This window comes from Poromitra crassiceps, assembly GCF_964638095.1.
Source record: "Poromitra crassiceps genome assembly, chromosome: 8".
In the NCBI taxonomy this organism is placed as follows: Eukaryota; Metazoa; Chordata; class Actinopteri; order Beryciformes; family Melamphaidae; genus Poromitra; species Poromitra crassiceps.
In genome coordinates this window covers 50160755-50175645 of record NC_139629.1, presented here as the reverse complement: position 1 = coordinate 50175645, position 14891 = coordinate 50160755, and positions in this window count along the sequence as shown.

Sequence of the window (14891 nt, the reverse complement as noted above, 5' to 3'; positions counted from 1 at the left end):
TATCGATAAAACACATTTCTTGGATGATTGCATCATAGCCTTTGTTTTTGTGTGTTTTATTGCTGTTTAAATGTTATTTCTGAACGTAAATTAAAACCTGAACCGAATTAATTAATTAACGAGTGGTGAGGCCCTCCTCACTAACTTTGCACTGCAGATCGCAGTGCATATAATTATTTTGAAATAAACGATAAATGATTTTCAAAATGAAAATTTTGTTTGCTAAAAATATGTTATGTATGTAAAAAAAAAAGTTTAAATCGATCTTTTTTCAATAGCTACATTTTGACTGGGTTGGTAAATATTCTATATGGCCGGAATTTTGGAACGATACCGGTTGCGTTGGGGCCAGTAAAAATCCTAGCAGAATCCCTGCTGTCCGTGGTGCTGAAATTGAACGGAGGGAGAGATAGACACACATCACTTTGGTTCAAACAGTCTGCTTTTCGTGGTGAATTGAACTTTTGGCCGTAATTCTAGGCTATTTTTTTTCTCAATTGTAGCAATCCACATAATGGAAACCATGGAGAAGTGAAATTTGCAGTGACGTCAATGAGAGAGAGAGAGAGAGAGAGAGAGAGAGAGAGCTGCACCCACATATGTTTATTGTATAATTGTTTTCAGTTAATCAGGCAAGCTTATCCTATTGGAATTTATAATTATTTCGTATGACATTTTACACAGCTGCAGGGCGCAGCAAAGTAGAGGTTTATAAAGGTGTAAATGTGGGAGACGTTTTATTAAGAGTGATTTTCCTTTCACCCAGGGGTGAAAGTGGATTGAAATTCTTGCCGGTATAGGCTACTACTACTCCTTCATCGCATCATTGTTCTCCTCCCGCCCCAGCTTCATGCATCCCTCAACACGCATATTTTTGACATCATGTAGTCTATAGCAAATTATTTATTTAATTATTTATTGTGCAAGTTAGTAGCCTACTTAATTAACCTGTATACATTAACCTGTATACCTTGTCATCAAGGACAAGGCAGGTAAGGTGGGAAGCATGGACAACTATAGGCCCATTGCACTTGCTAGTATAATTTCTAAGGTTTTAGAGAGAATTTTATTAGATCGTTTAAGCTCTTTTCTTATCACTACTGACAATCAGTTTGGCTTTAAAGCTAAGCATGGTACTGACCTTTGTATCTATGCATTGAAAGAAGTGATTGGTATGTATAAAGGTAAGAATTCATCAGTTTTAGTTGGACTTATTGATGCGTCAAAAGCATTTGATAGAGTCAACCATCAGAAACTGTTTTCAAAGTTGAAAGAGAGGGGCGTGCCTGGTAATATTATTAGAATTTTGTCTTACTGGTATACTAACCAGAGCATGCAGATTCGATGGGGCGATAAAGTCTCTGCACCTTTTAAGGTTGGGAATGGGGTCCGACAGGGGGGGATTCTCTCCCCGGCCCTCTTCAATCTCTACATGAATGACCTCTCTGTACAGCTCAGCAACTGTAGAACGGGATGTGTGCTTGGTAACACTCTGATAAATCATTTTATGTATGCAGATGATTTGGCCATCCTGTCTCCTAGCAGTGCTGGGTTTCAACAGCTGCTGAATATATGTTCTGATTATGGTGTAAAATGTGATGTGAAATATAATGCTAAAAAGAGTGTCATCATGATCTGTAGAACAAAAGAGGACAAGGACCTTTCTTTTCCTTCTTTCTATCTGTCAGGTCAGGTTCTGACAGTGTGTGATAAAACAAAGTATTTGGGTCACATCATTACTGACCAACTGAGTGATGATGATGACCTATACAGGCAGAGGCGTATGCTGTATGCTCAAGCCAACATGTTGAGGAAGAAGTTCTACTTTTGTTCTAATGATGTCAAGATAAACGTGTTCAGAGCTTACTGCACTCCTCTGTATACTGCCCCCTTGTGGGTAAAATATAAGCAGACAAGCATTAAAAAACTGCAGGTTGCTTATAATGATTGTATGAGAGTCCTACTTAGAAAACCTAGATGGTCGAGTGCCAGTCAATTGTTCTGTGAAGTAGGAGTGTGCACTTTTCATGCTCTTCTGAGAAATCTGACGTTTAAGTTTATTTGTCGTTTGAATGTATCTCATAATTTGATTATCATGCTGTTGACTCAACCCAGTTTCAGTAGTGTGAAATACCAATCGTACATTTGGAAACACTGGTATAGTGCCTTACTGTAGTGTTCTGATTGTTTTATTTTTTGTGTTTTAAATGTAGTGTTTTGTTTTTTTCTTGCTTGTGTGTCTTCTTATTGGACCTATGTGTCTGTCAATAAAGAGTTGATTGATATACAGTGTGGCACAATTCTGCTTGTGCTTTAAGTAAAACAGTTGTCTAATGGTAAAGTAAAGGTGAAAAATAATTATAATATGAAATAATATATCAAATAATATGAAAATGAATAAGCAAGAATATGAAAATGGATTAAAAAAGGCACATTTTAAATTGCATTTTGCAATTTAAAATGTGCCAAACATCTTTGAGCAACACGTCTTTATTTTAATTTTGCTGGGCTCCACAATCATTTCGAGGATTCGAGGCAACCCATTTAGAATCATCTGAGAGAGAAAGAGAGAGAGAGAGAGAGAGCGAGAGAGAGAGAGATAATTGGCACACAGCCTACAGAAGTTTAAAAGTCCAAACGAAAATATTTAGTGACAAGAACGATTCTAATCAATTCCATAATTCAAAGTAGATTTTGGGAAAGATTTAGCTTTCACGGTTTGGTTGATAGTTCAGGTTTGGTTAATATTTAGACACACCAGATATATTATATAGACACAAGAAATCACAGAGTGCAAGCTGCAGGCCGCGGCTCCGCCCGAGTACTTTATCTGACACCCGGTTCAGCACCCTGCACAGCTGCCTGAACGTGAAGTGAAATCACGGAGTGGCGAACCTTATGAAAATCGGAGTGGCGAGATTTCTGAGTGGCAATATTTCTGAGTGCCGATATTTCTGAGTGGCGGAATGTCGGAGTGGTGGCATGTAACCAGGGACAGGGAGATATAATTCTGAGCAATATAATTCATGTATTGCCAGACGCCAGAGCAATCCCCACCCCTTTCTACCCTCTCTTCTGAGCTGACCGTGGTAATACTCACGGACGTTCTTGGTCTTGAAGGGCTCGCTCTTTGTAGAAAAAGTTGGCCTCCTGGTGCGGATACCCTGGCAGATGTATTGGCTCTGGTTCGGGTTCTCCTCGGGTGTGACTGTGTGTTTTTCAGAGTGAGCCAGCTTGATATTGTCTCCCTCTCTGAACCTGTAAAGTTTTGCATATTTGAATGTTCAAAGAGGTGAGATTACACACAGTACACATGAGATACACATGAGAGATACACATTTATTACACTTCATTCCAGAGCTGTGGATCATACCATGTGTAGTTCCACAGGTCTTGGCTTCCCTCCACCTCACATCTGAGCACCAGGCTGTCGGTGGAGAAGACTTCTGACAAGCCAGTTAACAGGGTCATGACCGCCCATGGACGCACTGCAGAACAGTTGCAAATTAGATGGATGCATTCAACACCTGCATACTAACAGACAGACAGTAAGGAGGACGTCAACAGAAGCTTACCTTGAATGTGAAGATTTACAGGCTGGCTTAAGGTTGTCTGGAATGGTTTGTTCTTGCCTCTTTTCGCTTGGCATTGGTATGATCCACTATTTGGTTTGACAGCAGAGTTGATGACATGAGACTTTCCAGACACCTGGAGTGGTTTGCTATCGTGGAACAACAGATACTCCCATCCAGAGGAGACATTAACTTCACAGGTGAAGGAGAGGGATTCCTCAATGTACATCTCCTTGTGCTCTGGTTTCTGCATCAGTATAGCCTGGGGCATCTTATCTGAGGGTAGGTCATCATGCTATTGTCATCAATATGTTAATAATTTGACACTGGATTTTCCAGAGCAAGGAGCAACTGGCCTTTTTGTTTTAAAGGGATACTTTGACATTCTTCAGTAATATAGAGCAGTAGAGTTTATCCAAAGGATATCAAGTGAGAATCTTCTCACCTTTTTATAAAACCCGGGTTATATTCATAACCTTTAGTTTTCCTAAAATTACTCCTGTAATATAATTTTTTTTATAGAATGTCTCTCTCCTCCTCCAGTGTCTGGTGAAAATGTCAAAGTATTCCTTTAAAGTGCTGTATCACTAAATTGAAAAATAAAAAATCTCACCATAGACTTGGAGTGTAAGTCCAGAACTGGTCATGGTGTTGACAGACCTGCTCTTGTGTTGTCCTCTACATTGGTAGTCTGCTTGGTGTGAGTCTGAAGCAGAGAGGATGGATAGATTCCCTCCATCTGCAGTCAGAGAAATGGAAGGACCAGCCGGCAGCGGCTCACTGTCTCTGTACCAGTGATACTTCCACTCAGAGCTGCTCTGAATGCCACAATTCAACTCCACACTCTCAGTGGGGAAACACACATCCATCCACGGGCTCATTAGCTTCAAGAGTGGTACCGGGGATTCTAAAGAGAAACAGATACATGATTAGCCCTTTTTCATATTCGTAGAAATATCATGCTATATATTTCCACATTATTGCTCCTATACACATAAAAACATGACAACACAAATAAAGTGTTTTCTTCTTTAGCTCACCAGAATGCGTAGTGAGGATAACAGCACAACAATAAATTACCATGTCACCTGCATATATGAAGATCAACATTTTACATACACAAAAAGCTAAAACATAACAAATAATTTTAAATAATTGTCACCTACCAATAATAACTAGAGTCAATGCTTCACTGTTCTCTGTGAAGAATGCTGGTATTCCTCTAGTGGCCTTGCATGTGTATTTCCCTCCATCAGAGGGCGCAGGAGAGCTGATGATGTAACTGTCTTTACTGGTGTCAGAAGTGGAGAGTTGTTGTCCGTCTTTGTACCACAGATACTCCCAGCCAGACGACTCACCAACCCTACAGCTGATGGACACTGCTTCTCTAACATATATCTGCTCAACATCAGGATTCTTGCTCAGTGTTGGTTTGGGTTTGTTGTCTAAATGGAAAGGACAGTTCACCCCAGGTCATTCCTAGAGTTCATTACTTGAAGCCTTAAATGTGAAACCACAATTGCATCTACACTAGGCCTACATGATAATGTATTAATACAAATTGTGTCGGATATGTCAATGACATATCATAAAGTATCATTACAATATCAAAAGTTTCAGACAGTAAACCCTGTGCATCTGCCTAGTATGTGTCTTCAGTTCAGGTTAGCATTTGGAGGACTGGGTGTTTTACACAACACTCAAAAGAACAGGGTCTGCTACAAACAATGCAAGTGTATTGTCTTTTGTCAGATTAAACAAACATGGTAAATTAAAATAAACGATAAACAGGTAAAGGTGTTTTAAACTAGCTGAGACAAAATGTTTTACAGAACTCACCATAAACTGTGATATCAGTTGTGTCACTGAGTGCAGAGCTGATGTTCCCGCTTTTGTGATGACCTTTACAGGTGTAGCCTCCTCGATGTGTTGGACTGACTGAAGAGATGGTGAGTGATGATCCCTCTGCACCCAGGGACAGGGTTGGGTCATTATGGAGCTCCTCTGCATCTCTGAACCAGGTAAAGGTCCAGTCTGCGCTGCCTTCAATCTCACAACTCATCTCCACTTTCTCAGAAGGGAACACATCTGACCAGCGTGTCTTCAGCTTCAGAGATGGTGTGTGTAGCTCTGGAAGATTAATAAAAAAGAATGCTTGATTGTGTAGAAATATCAATACACATCTATGTCCAAGTGCCTCACTGTGAAACTAGTGATGCAGAATAGGTCTTAAGTGGCATTAAGAATGAATCATGTTCCAAAATTATATATAAAACAACAATACCTCAATCTAACAAAGTGATTGTTGCCATAAAAAAATACACACATAAGGGTCTTAATTTTAAAAACAATTGTGTTCTGAGGATCATCTCTGCTCTTGAAATATTGACTGCAGTTCAGTGTTCAACGTTTTAGAATGACACCATTCAAAATTGATGGGAACCTGCAATGTGATGTCTATTATTATGCGCATGACACAATTCTGTATAGTACTGGTCCCACTCTAACAGTTTGTTTTTACTATTATACTATGTTAAAATGGGAATGTTTCTTTCCTGTGAAAAATAGCTTTTTTGTTAGATTTCCTTTCTCAGTAGGAAGACTAATTGTGCAATCAACAAATGTCTGTTTTCTACTATGTTGATATTTCATCACCCGTGATTTGTTTCTCACCAATCATTGTTGTACAAAAAAAGTGCGTCCCTCCCTGGCCAAGAGCAACATTTTAAAAATATATAATGTTTTGGTAACCCTTTATTTTACAGGTACCCTAGTTACATATGAACTATTTGTAATTACACATGAACACCAAATGTAATTACACAGTAATTACCAATAGTTATAAATGATGTTCATAGTTACATTGTAACAGACCTGTAAAATGGAGTGAGTCTGTTCAACTGTAGTTCATATGTAGTTACATTGTAACGGACCTGTAAAATGGAGTGAGTCTGTTTAACTGTAGTTCATATGTAGTTACATGGTAACAGACCTGTAAAGTGGAGTGAGTATATTCAACTGTAGTTCATATGTAGTTACATGGTAACAGACCTGTAAAGTGGAGTGAGTCTATTTAACTGTAGTTCATATGTAGTTACATGGCACCGGACCTGTAAAGAAGCTCTGGCCTGGGACAGAGATTGCTAAAAGCCAGTGGGGGATTCGAACCACTGAACTTCAGATTGCAAAGCAGGCGTCTTTAACCACTCAGCCACGAGGGCTTTCCAACTATCTTAGTGGAGTTTGGGATAACTGTATGTCAGTCAGATGTAGTTGTCACTTCCTAGCTTTGTTATTATAAGCATAGACTTGGGGGAAAATGTTGATACTTTGTTAGTTGTAGCTTGAAAGACAGGCAATATTGATTAATGTGAATGCATTTCTGCAGTGTGACTGTGCCAGCCCCCCCCCCCCCCCCCCCCCCATCCCCCAATGAGCTGTAAATGGCTCATGGGACTATTTACACCACAATTCCGAAAATTATTAGAATGGATTTTTTTTATTTAAAATCTTTAAATATAACTAAATGTTCTAGAGCACAGTGCATACAATTTATTTAGCAAATAGGGGGGAGTTCCCCCCTTATGCGGATTAGGGGATTTATAGACTTGGGGGGGGGGGGGGGGGTATAGACTTTGGGGAGAGATGATCCGGGGGTCTGCTGACCAAAGGGGTCTTTGAGGGGCTTTGACTGGGTCCCCAACAAATTGAGAAATTGGGAAATTGATGGGGAAATGACTCATTTACAATAAGCTAACAATTAGAATGTAGAAGAATGGCTATTTTGATTATAGTTTCACTGTTACCTCTATATCTACAATACTTTTATTAGAATTTTTGTATTGGAATTCTGGACAAAATCATACCTACAACTAAATAAAGTATCAATATTTTCCCCCAAGTCTCTGTGTATAATAACAAAGCTATGAAGTGACAGCAACTACATCTGACTGACATACAGTTATCCTCTTAAACTCCACTAAAGGTGCATTCACACCGACCTATTAAAGTTTGTCGCTGGCGTCGAGTTTACATACAAAGTCAATGCAAACGAGCGATTGAGCGTATATTCGCCTGGGAGAATAATCGCTGGGCGTCCGAGCGGCAGAGACAGAGCGACAGGGAGAAAATACGCTCGTCGCTCAAGATGAAATATCCCAACTCGAGCGAAAATACGCTGGCATCAGTCGCTCGCTGTTCAACACTGATTTGCTGCCGTGTGAGAGCGAGTCAAGGATCACTCTGGCTTGGAACAAACCGCTGGTTTATTGTGTGGCAACAAACCGCATTGACAGGCTGACAGCTGACATGAAGTGAAGTCTGTACTACCGGTATGCAGCTCGCATTAGGAGCACGCTGATAGGCTTAGCTTGTAAACAATGACGGTGGCTCGTAGTGGACAAACAGCATGACATTGCGTAACGTTATATCCCCCACATGTCCGTCATTTCGTGTGCCTGTTGATGAGCGATTTAAACAGAGCGACAGAGCGATTCCAAAGGGTTGAATCAAGCGACAGAGCGAAAAATAAATATCTCGGTGTGAACACAGCTTAAGAAAGTTGGAAAGCCTTTGTGGCTGAGTGGTTAAAGCCGCTTGCTTTGCAATCAGAAGTTCAGTGGTTCAAATCCACCACTGGGTTTTAGCAATCTCTGTCCCAGCCGGGAGCTTCTTTACAGGTCCGTTACCATGTAACTACATATGACCTACAGTTGAAAAGACTCACTCCACTTTACAGGTCCGGTACCATGTAACTACATATGAACTACAGTTGAACAGTCTCACTCGACTTTACAGGTCTGTTACAATGTAACTACATATGAACTACAGTTGAACAGACTCACTCCACTTTACAGGTCTGTTACCATGTAACTACATATGAACTACAGTTGAATAGACTCACTCCACTTTACAGGTCTGTTACCATGTAACTACATATGAACTACAGTTGAACAGACTCACTCCATTTTACAGGTCTGTTACAATGTAACTACATATGAACTACAGTTGAACAGACTCACTCCATTTTACAGGTCTGTTACAATGTAACTACATATGAACTACAGTTGAACAGACTCACTCCATTTTACAGGTCTGTTACAATGTAACTACATATGAACGTAATTTAGAACTATTGGTAATTACTGTGTAATTACATTTGGTGTTCATGTGTAATTACAAATAGTTCATATGTAACTAGGGTACCTGTAAAATAAAGGGTTACCAATGTTTTTTATTTTCCCCGGCAGGGAAACTACCGCTGTTGTACTACCCGGACACCCATAGCAACATTGTCTTTTATTTATTCATAAAGACTTATGTGGCAAGCTCTTCACTTTGGAGTTTTGGTGTCGCACACATTTGTGGGCATACATTGGACTGGATATCCCCCCGCATTTGCTTATTACGCTCCTGATCAATGCAACAGACCCCAGTGCTAGCTTCCCCAATACAGCAGGTTGCCGGGGTCTGAGCTTGAAATTAAGTCTATGAGGGAAATGATAATTTTATGGACTCAACAAATCAAATTAATTCCCAAAGCTTCAAAACTGCACAGTTATTCCAATTGTTAACACGGTTTAGTTAATTTACTTTAGGGTGACAACACTTGACTAGTAGATTTGTTTTTACATCTGAATTCTGTGTCTGCTTTATTGTGCTAATTTTCTGTCTCAAGGAAATGCGAAGAAGAGTACATCTGCTTCGATCTACAGAGGTTCTCAAATGTTTTTCAGCCAAGGACCCTTTACAAGATCTACCAGGGACAAATCTACCAGGGACATTGCATTCTGATTTGTGATTTTGGGCTAAGCTTAATTGTTTCCACGGTAACAACGTGCTTGACTTTTAAATTGATAGATTTGTTAGATTAGAATGTAATCCATGAACCATTTTAGATTTAAAGCATAAAATATTTCCGTTGAACTATGAAGCTTTTGCACACAAAAAAAAGTTATTTTTATTTTCCTGAAAACTTTTCGCGGACCCCCTTGCAAAGTGCCACGGACCCCCATTTGAGAACCAATGATCTATGAGACCCATGCAGGGGGAAAGTTCTCACATAGCTTTAAATTGCAAATTCCAAATTACGTCATCTGCAGCATATCTGCAGCATGACACAAGACACATTGAGGTTTTGTTAAACAGATGTAAACAAAACAAAAATCTCACCATCCTCATCCTGAGCTGCACAGAGAGCAGTGAGAGCTGTTGAAAAGAGACATTCATTCATTCATTTATGGCTCTGAATGTTCTAGTTTCAGCTATATACTGCAAGACATATTTGACATAATTCCTTTGACATAAAACTCTAATGCAACACAGTTTAAATATAATATGATTAAATCTATGTGGGGATTAATTATTGTATTAATCTTATCTCTAAAATGAACATTTAAAAATGTATTTCATCAGTTGCTGAATCACAAAGATTGAGATTAAAATTAAACTTACATATCACGCTGAAGATCTTGATAAGCCACATTTTCCATGGAGCTTCACATGTGTGGAGACTGACACATGCACAAAGCACAGCTTGTCAGCGGGTTCAGTATGTCTGCATGGTTTCTGTTACAAAGGAAATGCGTATACATGGGCGTGTTTTGAGGTGAATCTCACCTCAGGACAGCAGCGCTCTTGTCTCTGCCTGTCTCTGTCTCTGTCTCTGTCACATTTCCTTTGAAGCAACAGGAAATGTGTTGGCCAACCACACTCAGATGTTTGACATGAATTTGTTACTGCTGATGATCAGCACTAAAAAGTGACAGGAGTTAAGGACTCGAAACATTTAGCAATTATGTCAATGTGTTGACAAGTTGGCGAATGGTGGTCTAAACCAAATATTGTGCAGACATATGTTCTAAATTTTAAAGATTTGACAAAAAAGATCTCAAATGACTTTTCTTCTATTAAGCGTTTTGAGAACGGAAATAGTCTAGAACTGATTCAACTGAAAGCAAAGAAGACCTGAAACCAAACCCTATGCAATCAAGTCGAAGATACGAATGGCTTACGGTCATCTTATTTTCACCGATGTGCATGTTCCCTTTCAACTGTGTTTGCATAACCAACTTGGAGCATTAGAGGAACTGCAAACGACAGTTTCGTGAATCTTTTTTCTGTGCACCCTGCCCATCACCCACAGACACCACAGTGAGGTTCTCTTTTGACAGCTAGGAGGAGTCGTCATCTTCCGTTCTCTACTTAAAAATGGAAAGCATTTTATTCACACTTATCAATTCTCATAAGTCAACTAGAAATAACTGCCTCACGGTTGTATGCCTCCGCCAACAAACCAAGGTGCAGTTTTACATCCATGTCTGTCCATAATCATAACATATATGTAGTGATCAAATGTATGATGATGATGATGATGATGATGATGGTTATTATTATTATGCCCGTTCAAGGGCACTCAGGAATGTCACGTATAGCAGTATGTGAAACATAGAATAATGAACTGGCCTTCTCTTATTGGCTGGTCTCTGTGCCCTGTGATGTCACCCTCTATTCGAGTACAACAGGTGGTGACATCACCTGGCTGGCGCAAAGGCCAGCCAATGAGAGACATCCAGTTTAGTACCCTATTTTTTTCCCCCATCATCAGGTGTCAGGCTTCAACAAACATTAGGGTTTTTGGGTGTAGTTACTCTTTGAAGGATGTTTGCCAATTTGGCTGCACAAGCCACACAGGGACTGGATGATACATAACGTGATTGATTGATTGATTGATTGATTGATTGATTGATTGATTGATTGATTGATTGAAGACTTTAGTGACAATGAACACATATATACATATCATACATATATACATAGGCCCACCACTATCAAAAGGATGAAAACGCAATAAAGCAAAAAGCTTGTTTCTATTGCAGTCCTTTAAGAACATGTCTGTGTGGAATATGTACTGGTGAGTGGATGCCTGAGTGCGCGTAAGTGTTTCATGTAGAAGTGCATCATGGTTAAAGTGCACTAGTCGTAGTCAGAGCCTGTGGGTATAGCGTGGTTGAGCCTACCATGCAGGAGGGAGGAGGACATACCATTACCATGGCTTCACCACAGGTTTAGAATGCAGGTATTTACTCTTGCTCCACCTCTGCATATTCTGCTTTGAGTGAGAGCAGCCGGAGGTAGAGGAAGGGTTGAAGGCCCTGGTCTATGACATCCATCCTACCTATGCTTCATAAATCGGTTGTGCGTATGCACACTCGTTCTGCGCATGCGTATCTTCGGCTCCAGTTCCATGCCCATAAATCTACGCAACCTTGCTGTCGGGCATCTTAAGAAAAAAAACATCCCATTGTGCCTTACACTTTGAGTGCCACGGCCCTTGGGCAAAAGGTTGCTGTACTGTGCCACATAGGCCGCAATGCATTTTAATATAGCCATATCATTTTTTGTGTTCCTCTTATATGGACAACCAATAGCCTCAATGAAACTTTGAACCCTTCTGTTTCATTTTTAAAAAAAAGTGTGTTTATAAACCGTTCCATTTTGGAAATACACCCCTCTGAAAAAGAGTGTTTTCGACCGAAAAGAGCATGCTGAAATTAGTTTCTGAGATAATCACATCTTTATGTTAGAAAGGCGACAGAATGAATTCTGCTTTGAGTTGAACAAAATGCTATAGCTGAAATGAAAGGTTAGAATGTCTAGTTTACCTGCGGGAAAAAGTATGTCAAAAGAATGTGTTGTTTATTTTCTACAAATATTAGTATACAGCTTGGTCTAACATCAAAATGCTCACTTTCATGGGGTCATGCTGGATATTGAAGTCCATATTTCCACAAAGAAAGAAGATATCAACTTTTTTTTTTTTCTGGATGAAACTACACATTCTAAGCTTTCATTTTTTGTGTAACATTATAACAATATTCAAACACAAAATTTCCTGCATTGTTTTATTTTCTTGAAAAGAACCTGCGTGCGCAGACCCTACACCTTCTTGCTGGTCTTGATTTACTGCTGGTGGGCATCAGATAGCCTATTCTAGCTTGTTTGCTCTCTATGCATCGAGCCTGCTGCCTGGGTGTGTCAGTGTACTGTCAATGATTGTATGCTGTAGTGCCCTGCGTGCCCCACCCCCCCACCCCTCCTTCTCCTCCGTGGTGGGAGGAGTATCTCTGCTGCGTTTGCTCTGTTTGATCTGCACTGAAAAGTCAGCTGCAGCCCCCCGCTTTTTTACAGCGTGTCGCCAGCTCCCAGCTGAGAATAATGTAACTTTTCAGAAAGACGCTGGTGTCGCCGTGTCGGCAACTAAATCATATGGATGGACTATCGCAGCGGACACGGTAGGGGCTCAATTGTGGCAGCAGATGACTGCTGTTCACAGGCACAGCTAACGATATGCACGCTTCATGCATATCATTGCGATTTCCGTTTCCTCATGACTTCTTCTCTCTTTTCTCCTGGCCGTTCTCTAATCTGGAGAGGACTGTCGCCACCTAAGGGTTCTGTAAAATAGGTTAGACACATTCAATAGCTCCCATATTGTAAGAGGCGATGTAAGAGGCTTAGATCGACATCCCCCCGTCAAAATATGAATTTGGAGTTATTGACGCCATTTGGCGTCGCTGGCAGCCTACGGTAAATTTCTCCTGACGCCATATGGCCTCGCTGGCACTCAATGTGTTAACTTGTAAGCATGTAATCATTTGCATGCACACACTTGCTGCAGAATGCAGAAATGAGATGATGCAGTAATGGCGTGTAGCGTGTGTTATCATATCGTAATCGTATCCACACACTGTTGTGCTTGGCCACCATTGAGCTAACTTACCGTCTTTCAGAGGCTGCGCTCAGTTTTAAAGTTTTACATTTTAAAGTTCTAAAGCTTTCAAATCACCTTTTTCATGACTTTTAACTAGTTGGGATTTAAAATATAGTGGGTTTTTATTTCATTTTTTTTATAGAATTAGCATATATTGGGGTAATAATAAATATGTTATAATAGAGTATTCCAACCTGCTCCCCATAGTGTTACAGTAGACATGGAATGATAGAAAATTTTTATGGAGAAGTAATTTTGTTTCTATGTCAGAGTGTGCAGGTATGACGAGTTTTTGTGTCCTGGGTTAAGTCATAAAGGGAGCCACAATCCAGTTATCCAGTTCTATTGTGGGTTCGGGTCCCATCTGGGGTGCCACACACTGGAAGGCCATTCTGTAGACTCAACCTATCTGTTATTCTGGCCCTGTAGAGAGCACCGTGGCACGGTGACAGGGCACAGTGTGCGATAGAGAGGAGCTGCAAATGTATGGTACAAGTTATCTAAATACGTGTGTCTGTGTATGTACACAGGTTATCCAAATATGATGTCTATCTGTGTATGTACACAGGTCATCTAAATATGAAGTATGTCTGTGTCATAACTATATGTAACTAAAATGGAAATGTATATGAATATATTAATAACTAGTGATTGTCCAAATAAAGGCTAATGTGATGTAAATTTTCTCTATCATGGAGTGAGGAGTGATGTAGTGAGGTCTCTAGACCATATTTCAAGCAGAAGGCCATTCGTGCATAATCTAATCCGATCACCCCTGACGTCAGTCAAGTTCTAGTATGACGTGGTCAGTCAAAGTCTTAGTATGACGTCCGTAATGACGTCAGATATGACGTCAGTTAATTCTCATATATATAGCAAGGGTTCTACTTCACCTCTCTCTCTCTGGTCGATCATAACAGCAGCTAGCTTCACGGCAGTCCATCTCCCCTGAAGCCGTCCTCCGAAGCGTTGTTTTGCACCATATCTGGAGACCGAATCAGCACCCTCAAGCCTTCTCTACCCGTGGAAATTCCCCGCAGATATTCCCCGCAGATCTCTCAACGCTTCCCACTCCATTCCTGGCATGTCGAGTTCCGAGCCAGAGCAGTCCATGGACAGCGACGACAGCTTAGTCAACGAGACCCTGTTCCAGATCGGCCACGGCGCGTACTTGCCTTCCGAGACGTCTGACGAAGACGTTGGCGCGGGGCGCGCCACTGCGACGGCCCGTGGAAGGAGAGCAGAAGACGAAGCGCCGCGTGCGCCCGGACGCCCAAGAACGCGTGCGAGCGTGCCGGAGGGGGAGGCCGCTCGGCGTGGACGTGCGAGAGGCCGCGGACGAAGACCAGCAGAGGCAGCCGCCCCGAGAGCGGGGAGACGCCGGGGAAATGCAGGCCGCGGGGCCGCCGCGAGACGCCATGTCCTTCCTGGTCGCACTGACCTCCAGGCCGCCGCCCCGGAAGCGGAAACGGCCCCATTCGTAGCTCCACCGAGCCGACAGGGGTCGTCAAGAGCCATTCTGCGGTCCCTGCTAGATGCGAGCATTA